This window comes from Sylvia atricapilla, chromosome W (assembly GCF_009819655.1).
Source record: "Sylvia atricapilla isolate bSylAtr1 chromosome W, bSylAtr1.pri, whole genome shotgun sequence".
Lineage (NCBI taxonomy): Eukaryota > Metazoa > Chordata > Aves > Passeriformes > Sylviidae > Sylvia > Sylvia atricapilla.
The window spans coordinates 10,609,948-10,624,263 of NC_089173.1; the positions used below are offsets into that span (position 1 = coordinate 10,609,948).

The 14,316-nt window shown below is 43.4% G+C and overlaps 1 pseudogene; it reads left to right on the forward strand.

Annotated features, from left to right (window-relative positions):
* The first annotated feature begins 14,153 nt into the window (after positions 1-14,153).
* Positions 14,154-14,316, forward strand: part of LOC136373448 (ribosomal biogenesis protein LAS1L-like) — a 34,010-nt pseudogene continuing 33,847 nt past the window's right edge.

The window sequence follows — 14,316 nt, forward strand, 5'->3', positions numbered from 1 at the left end:
CATTATACAAATTCCCCCTTTTTCTTTTTAAACCATCATTTGGCTTGAGCCATTTTCTTTGTTTTCTAGCATTTATTATTTGCTTATTTTTCCCCCGATAAAAAGGTTTTCTATATTTCTATTTAGATGCAGTTATTTTAGGATCTGTTGACATTGCCATATTATGCTTATTTTGGACTACACCAATGATTAGCTGAATAGCTACTTAATTTCTCAACATTCCAGTATTGGTCCCAATTCTCACATATTTAAAAATGTAATTTGGATGGGTTAATAGTGAATGTTGATATGGGTATTAGAAAAAAACTTTAGTTTACAGTCTTTGGTAGCACTTGTTCATGACTCTTCTATGATCTTTGAAAGATAAAAGATGAGTGACAGAAACAGAGTTCCAGTTCCTTGACTTATATCCCCACCTGACCAGGCCTATGGGGGTGCATCCCACAGCCGGTGTATTCTTCTCGGTGGCGAAATACAGCGGTCTTACTGGAGTTTGCTCTCTTATTTCTTTCACACTCGGTTTGCTCAATCTCAGGCAAATAGTTTCTGATACCTTTTAATTGAAGTTGTTCTATGTTACTCGAGCATCTCCCATTCAACCGACACATAATCCCCATTCACCAGGATTATGTATACATGCATCACTAAAAGGCAGTCAAGTCCCTTAATCCCAAAGCCCAGCTGCAAAGCCCTTTTAGAACTGACAATTACTCGTGCTGGCCAGACTGTACTTTGTAAAACTAAAACAACTGCATCTTCATTTAGTTATTCAATGTACTGTGATTCTCCTGTACGATCATTTTCCTGAAATTAGGGTGTCATTTTCCTCTCCAGGGCCACTCTGATACCATTTAATTTTTGAATGCCTCCACTTTTTAACTGCAACCAGGATTGAGGAACAGGTTAAAAGGAAACTTGAGAAAAATTTAGTCAATAACAAAATAACTTAAACTACAGAGAGTACAAAAAAAAAAAAAAAAAAAAAAACCCATTTTTACCGCTTCTTTCTTTTCTATTGGTATTATGGGCTATTCTTAACTTGTTGACTTAATAATATTCCGACGTTAGAGCCTTATCAAACTGAAGGTTTCTGGTGGGCAGATCCTCTGCCCAGCCTGTTCCTAGAGTAGAAAGACAATGAATTCTTGATATTCCAGAAGATTTCTCTTACTATTTAGGAGAACTCAGAAAGATACATACACTATAGGATTTGTTTCTATTTAAAGCCAAAGACACTCACCCGATTTGTCATGCATTGATAAGAGATTAGATACGTTTTAGAAACTCTGATGAGAACCCCCTTTGACGGGAATTAACACCACCAGTTTTGTGAGACAGGTCTCATTTGCAAAAAAGCTGGAAAACTAAGTAAAACTCCCAAAACAGTTTCTGCAAAATTTACAATAATTAGTGTCATTTAACATCACCAAACAGGGAAAGAAAGAAATGACTAAAAAATTTTGCATATACCACAATAATATTTCAAGCAGTAAGTATCTTGTTATTCATACTATCTTTTCTCATACTCTATCACAAGAGAAATCTGATGTCTTATATTAAAAAAAAAAAAAAACACCAAAAAAAAAACCACCTCCAAAAGTCTTTTAACAAACTTACAAAGAACTCCCCCAAAGAACCCATCTCAACCACTATCTATATCTCAACCTCCAATTTAAGAGGTGTATGACAAAGTTTTCCATTTTATAAAGTTATATGATTAGTACCTTAAATTATTTTGACCTACCCACTTAGAAGAGCAAATCTTTATCTCTTCTTGTGACTTTTCAAATAGTAGAAGAAAAATTGCTCTTGAGAATTTCTTTCTACTATTATCCTGACAGTATTAGACTTGTATCAGTGATTAACTGTACCTTTTTTGTGGGGACAACACTGCCAGCATAACTGAAGAATGTCCCTTTGGTTACAAATATCTGCATGTTTGTGTCTGTATACAAAAATCACAGCTACTGTATTAACTCTGACACAGTACAAGTTTAGTTGAAAACTCTTTCCTTAATTACCACACTGCTGGGTAATTCACACTTATGTTCTGTGAACACCAACATGTCCTCTTGGTATTTTGCATAGGTGCTTCTCCTTGCCCTCCTTCTTTAGGCTATATTCAGTTAGTGCACTAGTAGCACCGATTGACAAGTAATAAAAAAAATCTTTAATTTCGTATGAAAACTTACTTTAAATACACAAAACGATTAGGGAAAATAAAAGAGACAAAAACTACTGTCTGTTCTGTAAGGTATAAAACCTAAAATAAATTAGTCAAAATGCCAAGAATATAGAGCCAGTCCTCTTCCTGTGGTCTTCATGTACCTGCAACATTACACAGTGGGGTGACATAAACACTTTCAAAACAATACTACACGTTTCAACTTTAGTTTTCCACCCTGTAGAGTAGAGTTACTTTTAAGTCCATTTTTTTGTAGCTATGAAGAAACAGAAGTAGGAGGATCTGACAGACCAGACTGGTTTTTAAGTGTTATGCAGAGAAGTAAAACAAAGTTCTTTGTCCAAATTTTATTTTTAATTATTTGAGTCTTTTCAGTTCATTATTATTCAGTTTTCTGTAAAATTCAACTTGGTATCACCTGTTGGGATCTTACAGTTGATTCTTAAGTTCTTACACCAGTCTTTTGATCTTGTTGTGTGTTGATTCAAAATTAGCAGCCTTTTAGTTGTCAGTCATACTGCAGCTTCAGTTGTTTGTGATACCTGAAAAAACATCTTCTTGCTGTGGGGTTAAAGAACTGTCCTTCCCATTTTTGCAATTGTAAAGATATACCTTTTTAACATTAATCTCTTTATTTCATAAACAACAGTTTCTCAGTCCAAACATTACCTCTTAGGGTGTTACTTTCAGGTTCCCATCTGGGTTACATCTGGACTCCTAGCACACCTCTCACTCATGGCATTTGAGTATTACTTTTGTTTAAAAAAATTCCCAATAATGAAAAATTCTAATTTCATCCATAATTCCTTCTTTTTCTTCCCCACCACATTCTTTAAACTTCCAATACATCTTATCAAACACCAGAACTCTCTCACAACTCTTTCACTCCAATCTCCTATTCCATCAAAACTATTCCCTCCCATTTCCGAGGTCATTCCCCTCCTTTGATCTCTTATAGCTATTTCTCAGGTAATTTTAATGCCCTCAAAATTTTCTAAAGCTTTTAAGACCTCTAAAACCAAAAAAACCTCTAAAAATTTCTGAAAATCTCAAAAAAAAACCCACAAAAACCATCCTTTCAAGACTTCTAAAAACCTAAAAAGCCCTTTAAAAACCTTTTAAAATGAACCTCCCCAATAATCTGTAAAACTGCATTAATCCTTTCAAGCAGCATCTTTTTCTATAAATTTCTTTTAAAAGTACATATTATACCAATCAGTAAAAGTTTACACTTTCTTTTTTAAGGCACATTTAACATTCTTTTCTTTGTAAGATTTTCCTACAAATTATCCACATATTTTCTCTCTTTTTCTTAGAAGATTTATTTTGCCAGACTTTATTATTCTTCTGGTATAACCTTTATTCTTGTTATAAATGCCTATTATAAAGTTGGCTTTTCACAGAATGTGTGCTATATGATTGATGGCTTTGTGATAAGGATGTAGGTTTTTATTTTCTGCTGTTAGTGGAGAAGATTTGGCATAGTGGTAGTAGTGATATAGTATGCTTGAACTGTCTGTTTGGCTGGGATACATCCAGTGAACATGTAAGAAGACTCTGCTATTGATACACCAACTATCAGCGTCTGCCATCCGAAGGAAGCATGGACCAAGGCCCAATCTGGAGGCGATAATGAAGACGCAGCCCAGAAACACGCATGCTCTAAAAAGGCGGACCCAAGGAGGGGCCATGCAAAACAGTCCCTGGAATATGGAAACTAGTTTCTGGAAAAAATTTGAATATTCAACAGATACAACAGAAAGGGTATTTAAAGAAGCCTGTGAAATAGCAATTTGTGGACTTGGCTAAATGCCAAGTCACCCGGCCAGCCGTACTTTGCTTTTTTCCTTATCTCCTAATTATCTTATCTTATTAGACCTATTTCTTAAAATCTACCAAAAAGTGAATCTCGTTTTTCACAATTTGGGGACTCGTCCGGGATGTACCTCATCCCTGAAACCCCAGGAGATTCAGCAAGGGAGGCACCCCACCTGTTTTGGCAGCCCAAAACTTTGTTTTTCCTGGTCAGAATTGGGGATTACAGGTAAACACCCAAAGAGATAAGCAAGGAGACGGAAAAACAAGCAAAGTAAAGAAAAGGGAAAAGGCTCCCTGAAACTGCAGTAATTTTGCTCCGTGAAACCACGTGCACGAAGAACCTAAGAAAGAAAAAGGATTGTAAGTATTTCTTAGGGAGCGGGATAGGGGGTCTGTGTGGTGTGTGTGTGAATGAGACACTGGCACCCCAGACTGGTGAAACGAGGTGGTGGCTTCCTATGCTGCGGTACCATGCTCCCATGAGAGAGGCGGTCAGTACGGAGGTGAAGCGAAAGGTAACGAGTGAAGTGACCCCCGGGTGGCTGGGACAGGGTCCCGAGAGGGTTGGACCCCTCAGGTAGGGCCGATGGTTTTCCTAGACAATCCACTGGGAAAACGGGATAAGTGGGGGACCCCAAAATTGTCAGATTGAAGGTTAGGTAACCTAAGAGCATCCGGGTGAGTGGCCAAATGCATGCATGACTTTTTGCCAGATTGAGGATAAAAACACGAAAAGGGCTAGGGGTAAGGATCAAGATACCGGGGTTTTAAAAACCTACCAGGTTGAGAAACACCAGAGGCTCAACAAGTGTGATAATCCAAGCATCTGGAGGAGAGGTTAGCTAAATACCTATAGGTAAATAATAAACATCAAAAGAAGGTACCATTTTTCTTGTATTGTCTGATTGTGTTGTCTTGTTGTGAAAGATGAGCAAGGAAGGTGTATCGAATTGAATAAAGGTGAATGAATGAATGTAAGAATACCAATCTTTTTAGTTGTCTTTGTGTGAGTGAATTGTATGAATTCATATGTAATATAGACTGTTGAAGTAAAAAGGAATTTTTGAAGAAAGTACATGGTATTGTGCTACTGAGATAAAGAGTTTTCTGTGCCTTGCAGGGGGAAGGGGAAAGGTGGTGTTCAGGCTGTTAGGGAGAGCAGAGACCAAGTGATAACGAGCTAAAATCCTGAAAATGGGACAGAAACTAGTAAAAATCGAATTTAAAAAAAAAAAAAAAAAAAAAAAAAAAAAAGGAGAAAAGGGCTTAGATGTTTAAAATTTTTGCCTCCCCACCTCTGCCTGCTGCCCTACCTGTTCCTGCTCCCGCACCACTTTCTTCCCCGCCTCTGCCGGCTGCCCAGACGTCCCTGTTCCCCTGCCGGCCGCCCCCCGTAGTGGCCATCCCATCTGCCCCCCCCGGTACCGGCTGCTCCAGCGCCGCCGCTGCCCAGCCATTCATAGCTGCCGCGCCTGTGTTTGCTCCGGCCCGGCTGCATGCTCGGGGGTCGCTCCTTAGACATGCCGGACATGTGCCAGCCCAGGCCGCGCATGGCCCGGCAGCTCCGCCCGGGGAACCCCGGCTGTCCCAAGCCACGGCCGCTTCGGCCGCCCTTCCCCTGCCTGGGGTTACTTCGGCTGTCCCGGCCCCAGCAGCTCTGCCCTTATGGCTCGGCTGTGCCCAGTACAACCAGTAAAGAACGCGTGCAAAAGATTCATGCCCCAGTCTGGTTTCCTCCGCCAGAAAACCCAGTCCTGTCGGCGGTTCCGCTACAGCCCCCGCCAACCCCCCTCCCATCTGAAGGCCTCAGGCCCGGAGTGGGACTACTGTCCCCACACCCTCATTTTTCTGCAAATCCCAGCCACCCCTGCCCTCCCCCTTGTGAAGACAACCCTGCTGGCCAGGGTGAACGGAATGAAATGTAAGAAATTCCCTTTTTTGACACAGTCTGTCATTTGTTAAGAAAGTTATGCTGTTTAAAATGTTATGCCAGTTTAACCTGTCTGTTAAGGAAGTATGCTGTTTGTACCAAAATTTGTACCCTCAAAACCTTATTCCAAGTTGTATACCCCCTCTAAAACCCCGGGTTCCCTTCCCCTTCCGTCGGGCTAGGCTGTCCCCATTCCCACCAGCTCCTCCAACTGCTGGCCCCGCCTAATAGGAAAATCCAAGGACTTCCATGGTGCATCGCTCCAAACCGAAGTGCAGTTGCCGGCAAGCGGACCCAAAAGCCGGGACCCGGCACAAAATCCAGATAAAAGGGAAACACTACAACAACGAGAAGACCCTCAGCTACCTAGGACTGAATTCTGCTTCTGCCCCGCCTCGCCACGACCACAAAGAGACTGGGAAGAAGTGACCCCCCTAGACCACACGAGCCCAGTTGGGTTGCCGGGGATTCCCGCGAGACCGGAACCCCCGACTCTGCTGCGGCGAGAGCAGCAGATTCGCCTGACACCTGATCCTCAGCGGCGACAGGAGCGAGGGCGGCGACAGGAGCAGCGGCGGCGCAGGCGACCCCTCGAGTTCCCCCTTTAAAGAGCTGACTAATAAAGGCTTTTCAAAGGAGCAGTCTCCTGGCACGTTTATAACAATTTGGGGGCTCGCCGGGATCTAAGCCACGCCCAGAAGAGGACCAGGACAGGGAAGGCGCAGCCCGACCTCGGGACCTCCTGGACAGCTGGACATCCCGGACCAGAGGACGTCGCTCGCCAGCCTCGCGGGACGCCACTGGAGGAGCATCGGTAAGAACAACCGGTGGCGGGAGTGGAGACCAGCGGATGTGGAGGTGAATGAGTGGGGGGCCGGCAGCTCGGACCCCCAAGCGAGTTTGGACTGCTGAGTACCCCCGCGAGGGAGCCGGCCGGGAAAAGCAGGAAGCGAGTGAACTGAGAGTGACTGAAGCGTCTCCAGGGGCATAGACGCCCCTCTGGACGTGCGGAGGAATTTAGAGAGTAAGTGGCACGTCAAAGAAGTAAGTGAAGCACGCACCACACTGGCTGAGGTTATTGCCCGGGTGTCACAGGAGGCTAGCGCTGGCTGGGGGAGCGGCTGGAACCCTAAGGGCGTGTTGCCCAGGCTACTTTCGGGGCTTGTGAGTTGGCAGTGGCTGGGGTAACTACCAGGGTGTGGGGAGAGAAAGCACTGGCTGAGGCAACGACCTAGAGCCTCTGAGTACCGGCTGGAGTAGCAAAGATAAGCTGCTTTCAGGGTGCTTTGGAGACTGGCTGGGGTAGCTGTCGGGGTGCTGGGATAAAGGGTACTGGCTGAGGCTACGGCCCAGAGCGTCTGAGTACCGGCTGGGGTAGCAAAGATAGGCTGCTTTCAGAGTGCTTTGGAGACTGGCTGGGGTAGCTGTCGGGGTGCTGGGATAAAAGAGTCTGCATTGGTCGGGGGTATCTTGAGTACGCTTTCCGGGTTCGAGAGGTAGAACTGGTCGGGGGTGCCCAGGGAAGAGGTACGCTGTCCGGGTGCAGGGGAGTAAAGGAGTTCTGGCTAAGGGGTAGTGGCTGAGACCCTAAGGGCGGGTCACCAGGCTACCTGTGGGGCATTCCGAGCACTGGCAGGGGTAGTGCCCAAACCCTGAGAGGGTCCCTGGGGCTACTTACGAGTGCTCAAAGAGTGAGTGAGAGTTAAAATTTGGGCTGCCCGCCTTTAAACTTGTGTATGTGTAGGGGCACCTTAAAGAAGTTTAATTAAAACAAAGTCAAATAATTTTGCTTTGTGTTGCCCTAAAGTAAAGTTTCTGTCAGAATAGGAACAGCGTAGTTTTTATTTGAGACCCACTGAAAATGGGGGCGTACATAAGTAGAGTGGAGCCAGTTGAAGAGAGAGAGAAAAAGATAAAACAAATTCCATCGGACAGTCCACTAGGACAAATGTTAGAACTATGGGAGGTTGATGAGGCCACTAAAAGCTTAGACAGAATCAAGATGATCCATTATTGCATAGAGGCTTGGCCTAACCTAAATTTACCTGCAAAATGGCCATGGTGTGGAACTAAAGACCCCTGGATGTGTTCACAATTGACTCAATACTTGAAATCTCGAGGAGATTCAAGTATTGAACAGATACTCTATGCTATCTGTTGGCAAAAACAAGTAGTCAAAAATAAAACAACAAAAATATGTAAGTTACAGCAAGGGAAACAAAGGAATGAAAAGCAGAAGAACCAAAAAGAAGCTAGCCATAATTGGGACCCCTTAGAACACTTGCCTCCTCCTACAGTTTATCCCGAAGTAATCCTCCAACCTCACCTAAAAAATCATACCTTCCCAAACTGTAATCCCTGTTCCTTCCCCAGCTTACCCCCCTCCAATTTATAACCCCTCTTACCCTCTGCCATTCCCTAACACTGGTCTAACCTCCTCTCCTTCACCATCCACAATCCCTGCACCCCCTCACAGCTGGGAGTTAGGTCTGGCACCTAACAATGCATCCTGTCAGGCAATAAAAAAACCCAGAAAGTTACCCTTACAGTAACACCAGGTCAAAAACCAAACTCTTTCCCCTAAAGGAGGTCCCATTGGGTGGGGCAGTTGGAGGAATAGGGTTTGTCAATACACCTTTAACAGCGTCAGAAGTCAGAAGTTTTAAGAAAGAGCTGGGGAATCTAGTTGAAAACCCAGTGAGAATTGCCAACCAGATTGACCAGTTTTTGGGCCCAAATATTTATACATGGGGAGAACTAAACTCCATCTTAAATATACTCTTCAATCCAGACGAGGTTCGGCTGGTTAGGGCAGCAGGGATGCGCATCTGGGAAAGAGAAAACCGAATGGGCCCTCCCGGTGACCAGAAGTTGCCAATAGCTGACCCAGGGTGGGACCCAAACAGAGGAGAAGGGAGGAGAAATATGGAAGATTATAGAAACCTAATGATAAGAGGTATTAAAGAATCAGTTCCTCGGAGTAGCAACACCAAATTAGCTTTTGACAGGACGCAAGAGAAAGATGAAACCCCAGCAGCCTGGCTGAGCAGGCTCAGATGGAATTTCCAGCAATATTCTAATTTGGATCCAGATAGCCCAGAGGGACAGATATTATTAAGTTACAGTTTGTCACAAAATCCTGGCCAGATATCAAAAGAAAACTTGAAAAGATGAAAGACTGGCAAGACCGAGAAATAAATGAATTATTGAGGGAAGCCCTAAGAGTATACCTTAGGAGAGAAGAAGAAGAAACAAAGGCAAAAACCAGGATTATGGTAGCCGTGGCCAGGGAAAGTGTAAAGGATCTCAGAAAGGATACTAAGAGTGAAAGAAACACAAAATCTTTACCAGAAAAGGTAAGAGAAAGGAACCCACCACCTTGGGATACTCTTCAGAGACCAGGAGAGACCCGAGCTTGTTTTTATTGTGGAGAAATAGGACACTTTAAGAAACATTGCAAAAAATTGTCATTTGATGAGACTGTCATGAGGGAACAAGAGGCATTAGAAAAATTATTGAGGAAGGAGGTCAAGGAGGATTGGGGGTGTCATGGGCTCTATGCATTAGGGGACCTCATGAAACATCAAGAAGGGCCCATAGTAAATTTTGAAATTGAAGTAGGTCCCCAACATGAAGAGTTTGAGTTTTTAGTGAATACTGGTGCAGATAAATCATGTATTAACCGACTTCCAGTTGAAATTGCGATTAGAAGAAAGACATGTGAAGTCCTAGGAGCAGAAGGGGAGCCTTTCAAGGCTTCAGTTATAAAAAATGTAGAAATTAAAAAAAATTCCAAAAGATGTGTCACTAATTCGATATATCTACCCAAAGTAGACAGTAACCTGCTGGAAAAGGACCTGCAAGTTCAGTTAGGAGTAAGGATTCTTCCTAGAAAAGGAAGAATGGTGCTACAAATCATGAGGCTGACTGTTAGAGACTTAGGGGAAGTCAGGCCAGAGGTCTGGGCTGAGGAGAGAAAATATGGATATTTAGATATCCCACCTATAGAAATAAAAGTACAAGAAAAGACACCTCCTATAAGGGTCAGGCAATATCCTATTTCTCTGGAAGGGAAAAAAGGACTAACCCCAATTATAACCCATCTACTCACAGAAGGAATATTAAAACCTTGTATGTCACCCCACAACACTCCTATTCTGGCTGTAAAAAAGGCAGTGCAAAACCTAAGAGAAGTGAACAAAAAGACAATTACCAGGCACCCGGTGGTGGTACGAAACCCCTACCCGCTCCTGAGCAGGATTCCTGGAGACCAGTCCTGGTTTACTGTAATAGATCTAAGGGATGCTTTTTGGATCTGTCCTTTGGCAGAGGGGGGCCGAGATTGGTTTGCTTTTGAGTGGGAGTGCCCTGAAAGTAAGAGAGGGCAGCACCTGAGATGGACTCGTCTTCCTCGGGGGTCCACTGAAGGCCCAAACCTCTTCGGGCAAGCCCTAGAAGAGTTACTGAGACAGTTTATCCCTAAAAACGGTGTGCAAATCCTGCAGTATGTAGATGACCTCCTAATGTCGGGGGAAAAGCAGGATAAAGTGAAGGGAACCAGTATTAATCTACTGAATTTTCTGGGGGAAAAAGGCCTCAAAGTGTCAAAGAACAGACTGCAGTTTATAGAATCGTGGGTCACCTGCTTCAGACACCTCATTGGGGAAGGGTGTAAGAAATTAAGCCCTGAGAGAATCTCAGGTATGCTCTCAGTCCCAGCTCCAACCACAAAAAAAGATACAAGAAAATTATTAGGACTATTTGGTTATTGCAAGCTATGGATAGAAAAATATTCCCAAAGTGTTAAATTTCTCTATGAGAAGTTAGTCCAACCTGAACCTGTAAAATGGACAGATAAGGATGAAGAACAGTTGAAAGACCTAAAGACAAAATTGTCTTCAGCCCCTGTCCTGAGTCTCCCAGACCTTAAGAAAAAGTTTGACCTATTCATTAACTCTGAAGGGGGAATAGCTTATGGAGTATTAACCCAAGAATGGGGAGGACACAAAAAGCCTGTCGCATATCTTTCCAAACCTTTGGATCCAGTTGCAAGAGGGTGGCCGGCTTGCCTCCAGGCTGTAGCAGCCACAGCTGTTCTTGTAGAGGAAGCACAAAAACTGACACTGCAGAAAAAAATCTTTGCACACACACCCCATGATCTCAGGACAGTGTTGAGCCAAAGGGCTCAACAATGGCTGACTGACTCTAGAATTTTAAAATATGAAGTGATTTTAACCGGCACCAGTGATTTAGAGCTAACTGCATCAAAAAGTCTAAATCCTGCTCAGTCCCTCTCAGGGGAACCCACACCAAACTTAGAGCACAATTTCATAGAAATCATAGATTTACAAACAAAAGCAAGAGAGGATCTTGAAGATATACCTCTACCATATGGGAGGGTGCTATTTATTGATGGATCATCTAGGCTGACTGAAGGAAAAAGGATATCAGGCTATGCAATAGTCGAAGGTAAAAAAAGAAACAATTTAAAAGTTACAGAAAAAGAAAAACTACCCCCAAACTGGTCTGCCCAGTGTTGTGAAGTCTATGCTCTCAAAAGGAGATTAGATTTATTAGAACAAGACCGAGGTGCAATCTACACAAACTTGCGATATGTATTTAAAATAGTACACACATTTGGAAAGATCTGGGAAGAAAGAAGCTACCTAAATTCAAAAGGGAAAGATCTGATACATAAAGAATTAATTAAATTAATATTACAATCTCTTATAAAGCCCCAAGAAATAGCAATTGTACATGTCAAGGAATATGAAAAAGGAGACACATTTGAAGGAAGGGGCAACCAAGTAGCTGATCAAGCAGCCAAACTAGCAGCTCAAAAGCTGGGAGAACCAATAAAAATTCTTACCTTGAATGATATACCAGCTGACAAAATTAATAAACCAATGTATAATAAAAATGAATTACAAAAAATAAAAAAGTTAGGTTTACACCAAAGGAAGCAAGGGGAATGGCTGACCCCAGATAGAAAGAAATTCCTAAATAAGGCAATAGCTCGAAAAATGCTGGCAGAAATAGACAACTTAACTCACTGGGGCACCCAAGAGTTGTGTGATGATTTTCTGAGAGAACATCTATGTGTTGGAATCTATAACCTGGCTAGAGCAGTTACTGAAAGATGCCTAATTTGTCAAAAAGTAAATCAAAAAGTAATAAGAAAGCCCACACCAGGGGGAAGACAAATAGCATTAAGACCCTTTCAAAATATACAAACAAACTTCACAGAAATGCCTCCAGTACAGGGACATAAGCATCTTTTGGTTATAGTTGATCACTTAACGCATTGGGTGGAAGCCTTCCCTACAAAAAGGGAAACAGCACAAGTAGTAATAAAGATACTACTAGAACACATCATCCCCCGATATAGACTGATAAATAACATCGTTTCAGACAGAGGCTCCCACTTTGTAGCACAAGTCCTGCATGATGTTGTTAAAGCCTTAGAAATGAAATGGCAGTTACATACACCCTGGCATCCTCAAAGCTCAAGAAGAATTGAGAGAATAAATAAAACCTTCAAAAATGTATTAACTAAATTAATAACAAAAACTGGAATGAATTGGCTAAAATGTTTGCCCCTAGCACTCTTGAAAATCTGAGTTCGACCAAGGTCAGACATAGGGGCTTCACCATACACAACTATCCCAAATAAAAAGACCATTGCCACTTCCCAGTGACTCTGATACCCCAGCAAAGACTCCCTCCAAATAGACCACCATTAGAGACCCAGACACACTTAAAATAACCTTCAAGAGACAACCAAAGCCCAATTAGAAACAAACAAACAAAAAAAAACCAACAAAAAACCCGTTGTTCAAAATCTTTCCAAGTTGTTATCAAAAGCTGTCATTTAAAAATGTTCTCTGTAAGTTGTTCTAAGATATCATGAAGTGTTAAGCTGTTTTTAAAAAGTTGTGATAATATCATTACAGATCTCTCATAGGGCACACCACAGAAGGGCTAATCAAAAACTGAAAAAGAAGTGGGAATACACTGAAAGGAACTCCATAAGGCCAGCTAAATACCTTCCCCAACCCAAGAGGCAAGACCAGGTGAGATCGAGACAATGGTTCATACTGGACTCTTGGGAGGACTAAAACATAGTCCTATTGAGCAAACACATCGAAAGAGCATGCTCTAAGAGCTATTGTCCCACTTCCCCAACCCAAGAGGCAAGACCAGGTGAGATCGAGACAATGGTTCATACTGGACTCTTGGGAGAACTACACACCATCCCATCTATGACGGGGAGAACCTGCAGTCCCTTATAAGAGTTCACACTCATGTAAATCCCACGTGTTTTGATATAAAGCAGTATTAGATTGCATGAAATGCTGCAACATTTAAGCAGCGCCTAACTGGAAAGTGCCCTATAAGAGAATAGTTTTACTTTAGTTAGAACCTCAAACTAAAAAAAAACTAAATAAAAGATATTCCCATGAATCAAAAACTGCCAATTGATGCGGGCAAAGGCCCGATCAAAGAAATAGAGGGGGGACTGAAATGAATGAAATGTAAGAAATTCCCTTTTTTGACAGTCTGTCATTTGTTAAGAAAGTTATGCTGTTTAAAATGTTATGCCAGTTGTAACCTGTCTGTTAAGAAAGTTATGCTGTTTGTACCAAAATTTGTACCCTCAAAACCTTATTCCAAGTTGTATACCCCCTCTAAAACCCCGGGTTCCCTTCCCCTTCCGTCGGGCTAGGCTGTCCCCATTCCCCACCAGCTCCTCCAACTGCTGGCCCCGCCTAATAGGAAAATCCAAGGACTTCCATGGTGCATCGCTCCAAACAGAAGTGCAGTTGCCGGCAAGCGGACCCAAAAGCCGGGACCCAGCACAAAATCCAGATAAAAGGGAGACACTACAACACCGAGAAGACCCTCAGCTACCTAGAAACCGAATTCTACTTCTGCCGCCTTGCCATAACCAAAAGAGACTGGGAAGAAGTGACGCCCCTAGACCACACGAGCCCAGTTGAGTTCCTGGGGATTCGCGCGAGGACGGAACTCCCGACTCTGCTACGGCGAGAGCAGCAGATTCGCCTGACACCTGATCCTCAGTGGTGACAGGAGCGAGAACGGCGACAGGAGCAGCGGCGGCGCAGGCGACCCCTCGAGTTCCCCCTTGAAAGAGCTGACTAATAAAGGGTTTTCAAAGGAGCAGATCTCCTGGCACGTTTATAACAGGCGTGGAGCGCGATGCGGCTCTCGGGGCCGCCCCTCTGCCCCTGGAGCTGTGTCTGTGTGCTGCACCTGGTGCTCGCGGTCCTGGGCCCGAGGGCCGCCGTGGACCCGTGCGCATCTCCCCACTGGAGCGACTCTGCCGCCGGGGCTGTGTGAGCAGGCCGGCGATGCAGCTAGG